Below are 6,000 nucleotides of genomic sequence, written 5' to 3'. Positions count from 1 at the left end.
TCGTCCTCGAATTTCACTGCACATCTCAATAAGAACATATCTTCTAATGTTCTTATGTTGCTTCTCTGACTTATTCTTTCTTATCATCATCAGAAACTTACTTTTCAATCCTTTAGTTTTCCAACTATTTTTTTCGTTTATACATTCATCTTCTGTTGCTTATCATATAAACAATAACCAGTAATACCAATCCATTGTTGTCTTTTCTCTCATTCGATTATGCATTTTTCCTTTGACATTTCTAAAATTCATATAATGTTACTTATCCTGTAGACAGTAACATCAATTCTTATCACTCTAAATCAAAAATCAATCAATTGATTTCTTTCCTCATTTTCTAATTAATTCACCACAATCCAAACTTTTACTCATTCTTTCATCATTGTTTGTATTACGATACACATAATCTCTTCATATAACCTTACATACTTTTCTTACTTCTAATCAAACTTATAATCTGCACTTCCTTATAACCCTTTATCATATTTAATCCTTTAAACACCATCTTTTCATTTCTTTATCCGTTTATCCTTTTATTATCAAAATCTTATTATAATTGTATTTTCCTTCATCAACTTCTAATCCTTTAACTTAATATACTCCAACTTCATAACTCTGTTAAACAACATCGATTCTTCTAATCTAAAGCGAAAACCTTCATCTAACCATTCATATACATTCTTTGCAATTGGAATTATTTCAACAATTACCAAATCTCAATACTCATCTCACCCCTTTATAACACTTTTCCCGCTTCAATTTTCATAACTCTAACAGAACTTTTAATCTAATTCACAAAGGTTGTCTTTAACCTTGGTTTATTATCAATTAAATCATTGTTTAATCTTTCAGTACCAGACCATACTAATTGAGTCTGTCTGACTCTCTTTAATGGTACTGAACTCTATGAAGCACCAATTCTCTTAATCATATCCACACTCTTGCTTATACCCAATATTATCCCTTCGTTTCAAACTCATAAGCTCTGGCTTCATATACCTTATACACTTGTTACTGATGCACTCATTCTTGAACTCTTTTACAAATTCTCACTAATTCATTTGATCTTTTTAACGTCCTTATGGTGACACTCGTTCACTATATTCCATCTTATCCACATAATAAAAAACTTCTCAATTTAATTTCTCCACTATGGAGAAATGAACATCTTCTATCATTATCTTCATATCATTTATCCAAAGGTCTGTAACAACAGAGCCTTCCTCAAATTCACCCTTGAGCTCGGGTGCTCATAACTCTTTTAACTATTTTAATACATTCATTCTATGAGTTAACGAAGTATACAATTGAAAACACATCGGAATATCATTCAACATCATGAATTATTCTCTAATCTTATACAGACATTCCCTGAGGTTTTCGCTCTTCTCTCTGCCTGGCCAGGGCAGGTGAATGCTATTACCTTCAGGTCTATCGTCTTGTATTTCACTTTACAAACTCTCATATCATTTCTTCTATCACATATCACGTGTGCATATAATCATCCAATTTATATCATATAACATGTCATTTGCATATGTTCATATATCATCTATCATATCATATAACATATCAATTTAACTCTATTAACAAGACATCACACTCCTTACCCTATCATATCAGAATTTTTTTTTCACTTTGTGTTGGCATATGTACTTTTTAAAACACTTTTGATTTCGTTTTTAGCCTAGAATCGGCTAAACCGTAGCTCTGATACCATTAAATGTAACACCCCCAACCCGTATCCGACCCGGATACGAGTCCGAAGTGTCACATTGACTTTTCAAACATTTATTCGTATAAAATCGTGAGTAATTTAAAAACTTTAATAACATTTAACTTATTCAAAACATTTACAAAATATATCAGAGTTCATACAATTTATATCTTTAGACTACATGCCAACTACACTCTATATACAGTACATATATTTTCTGATCTGACATTTGGTAAGGAGAACTGACATGTCTTGCTCCGCATTACTCTTTACTCTTCTCGAAACCTACGTGTGAAACAATCACACACTAAGTCGTTGACTTAGTGAGGTAATAAATAAACATATAACAATACCACAAACCATTTCATATAACATAATGCATACGTATACGTATATCATTAATACACTTATCAGTACTCATATCATTATTACTAATTTCTTTCTTTCACGTAAGCATATATTGAACCTTTCTATACTCACCATTGAGTATCCATGTCATTTCACAACAAAGCATATATATAGTATCATAACAAGTTATTTATTATCTTTAAAGCCCTTGCATTAGCCCATGTATACATTTGAGAACTTAAGGTATGCGAGTACATTGAGGTTGTGCACTAATGTTGTCACCACAGCTCGTATCAATTCTCTCATGGGGCACCGAACCTTAGTTCAATATTCGACCCGAAGGACCAGTCCATATATCCCGAAGAACCTAGGTAAACAGTCCATATGTCCCGAAGAACATAGGTAAACAGTCCATATGTCCCGAAGAACATAGGTAAACAGTCCATATGTCCCGAAGGACCACATATCATTCCTTAAGAATCATATACATATACTAGGGATCAAGTATGTGTCTCACCAGACTTCACACATATTCTAAAGAATACATATATGTCCCGAAGGACAACATAGACCCTCGACTCTTGGCATGCCAACTATACCACTAGCTCTCTTATCACATAACATGGGCATTAACATTCATAACAGTTCAATTTACTTATTCATATCCTTTCTCTTATGAACATATATCTTTTCTTTTCAGTCACGTACCAAATGTACGTGTAATCATTGATCTTATAATCACATGTTCATTCTCTTCGGTCACATACCATATGTATGTGTAAACATATATCTAATATCATATAACACGCATCACAAATGCATGTATTCACATAAATCATTTCTTATAGCTTTATTCATATCACATATTCATATAAACTCATATCTTATTTCATATATACTTTCCATATAACTTATATATATCATAATCACACAAATCATAACATTGATCACCAATCAATTAACATTTGAGGAGTTACTTCTTACCATAGTAACTCTATCACTGGCTCATCGCAAGCCAAATGTTTATTCAATAATATAAGTATAAATTAAATTGCACTCACCTTAGCTTTGCTTTGATTCGATTCTTCACTATTAATGGGATGCATCGATGCACTACTTATGCATCGATGCATGAATTGCATTCGATGTTTTTATTTTAAAAGAGTGCATCGATGCACTACCAATGCATCAGTGCACATTCAAACAATTTCTGGGTTTTAACCTTGATGCACAATGAATATGCATCGATGCACTCTGCCCAGAATCCTCTTTTGAACCCGAAAATCATTCACTCTTCACTCAAATGCTTCATATTTCATCCCCTTTCATATTCCTAACTTTCATATACATGTTTAAACTCATTTATAATAAATTATCTCATCTTTAACCTTAATATCCTCTCCTCTTTATTAACTTCAAGAATCATACCAGATTTTTAACATGTTTTAAATCTAATTCTAACACTCCATATTCCTTAATTAGATTGATGACAAGTCAAATTCCTTCTCAAAATTCACTTACTAACTCTTTTCCAGAATTTCCTTAAGAAACTCATTTTCTTTAATCTTTCATAACTTCTTTATCTTTTGATTTTAGGACAACTTAAGCTTTCCATAAGCTTAAGTATTACCTAATGATCAAAAGTCACTCTTAAAATTAACAAATAATCAGCTAACAAGGAATCTTACCTTTGCAAGCTTGGTTCTTCTCTCTCTCGTACATGAAGAAGAAGAAGAAGAAGATGAAGAGAATATCTCTTCATCCTTATCCCCTCTAACATATATATCCTTATCATATCTATTTTTAATTCATTTATTAGTCAAATGACCATTTTTCCCTCTACTTCATTTGATAATTACTAACAACTTTTAGGATTTATTTCCAGATAAATCATTGAACTAATCCATTCTTCTACTTTAATCACCAAATTTCTGCAACTTTACCATTTAGTCACTAACCCATAGTTTGGGATGTTACAATAACTCTGTCACTGGCTCATCTCAAGCCAATGTTTGATCAATAACTTAGGTACAATTAAATTGCACTCACATTAGCCTTTCTTGCTTTGATTCAATCCTAACTCTTCGATTGTTCCATAATTCGTTTAGGCTCGATATCTACATAAATATAATTTTCAAGATGATTATCAGAAGCCTAAACCTTATACTTCGATGCTATTAACTTAAACGAATTTAATAAACTTATATTCCTAATTTTCTTTAGGAGTGCATCGATGCACTATGAATGCATCGGTACCCAAATTAGGTTTGAAATTCCCATGCATCGATGCACCCCTTAATGCATCGATGTACCTTCAAATTTTGTCTTAGTGCATCGATGCCCATTCATAGTGTATTGATGCACTCGTCAATTATAAACTGATTTTACCCGAAAATTCCATAACTCTTCATTAAAATTCTTCATGTTTCATTCCCTTTTCTATTCTTAACTCAAGTACATATACTTAAACTAATTTCTACTCATTCAATGCACCTTTAACCTTAAAATTCCATCTTTCATATGGAAATCAATAATCATTCTAAATTTTCAAGATGCTCTAAATCCAATTCTATCACTTCATATCTCTTAATTAAGTTGATATTAAGTCAAATTTAGTTTTAAATTCAACTTATCAACTCTTTTCCAAAAAATCACTTAAAAACCCATTTTCTTTAATCTTTCATAACTTCTTCATCTTTTGATTTTAAGATAACTTACGCTTTCCTTAAGCTTAGTTATCATCTAGTGATCAAAACCCAACCTTTAAATCAACAAATGACCATTTTGCCATTTAATTCTTTTGATAATTACCAATAACCCTTCAGATATTATTTTCAAATAAATCATTGAACTTTTTAACTTTTCCACTTTAATCACAAAATTCTAAAATTTTACAATTTAGTCACTAACCCATAGTTTGGGATGTTACAACTTCTTTTCGTTTGATCAAATTCTAACTCAGTGGTCGATTCGAAACTTACTTACACTCGAGGTCTACATAATCATACATTGATACATATTACTATTCCAAATGGTATACTCTACTCTTTCAATTCTTAACTAAAGAAAATGTTACTTTCATTTCTTATTTAAAGTAGGTATCGGTACCCTCTATAGGGTATCGGTACATCCCTTAACTAAGGTATCGATACACTGCCTAGGTATCGATACATTGCCTGGGTATCGATACCCAAATTACATTTGATAATTTTTCATTTCAAGGGGGTAATGATACCATCCTTAAGGTATCGGTACCCTTTGAATGTCTTCCTGAATTTTTACTCTTGAGGTATTGGTACCTGTTGAATGGGTACCGATACCCCTAGCCCAGAATTCACGTTTTAAGCCCAAAAATTCACTCAATTCCTTACAAACACTTAATGTTTCATCCCTTTACATATCCATAACTCATATACACATGCTTAAACTCATTTCTACTCATTAATCACATCTTTAACCTCAAATCTATCTTCTATATGGAATTCAAGGATCATCCTCAATTTTCAGCTTGTTCTAAATTTAATTCTATCACTTTATATCTCTTAATTCCACCATTGACAAGTCAAATTTAACTTCCAACTTCAATTAATAACTCTTTTCCAAGATTTCACTTAAAAACTAATTTCACTTAATCTCTCATAACTCATCCATCTTTAAGTTTTTATTTATCTTTAAGCTTTTTTAAGCTTTTCTAATACCCAAAGACCAAAAAACCAAACTTAAAAATAAAGTTACAATCAGTTTGTAAAGACTCGCCTTTGAAATGGCTCACGTGAAGAGGAAGAAGAATAAGTTTCATCTCCAACTCTTCATTTCTTCTTTTCCTTCCCAATACCACATGGTTAATTCCTTATAAAGAGAGAACAAAAATCTTTCTTTAGAAAAGACCAATTTACCCTTACTCCATCATATAATTACTAAACAATCCTTTACAG

This window comes from Hibiscus syriacus, unplaced genomic scaffold (genome assembly GCF_006381635.1).
Source record: "Hibiscus syriacus cultivar Baekdansim isolate YM2019G1 unplaced genomic scaffold, ASM638163v2 tig00110383_pilon, whole genome shotgun sequence".
Classification (NCBI taxonomy): domain Eukaryota; kingdom Viridiplantae; phylum Streptophyta; class Magnoliopsida; order Malvales; family Malvaceae; genus Hibiscus; species Hibiscus syriacus.
The sequence above is the reverse complement of the archived record's forward strand: the minus strand, read 5'-3'. Positions refer to the sequence as shown.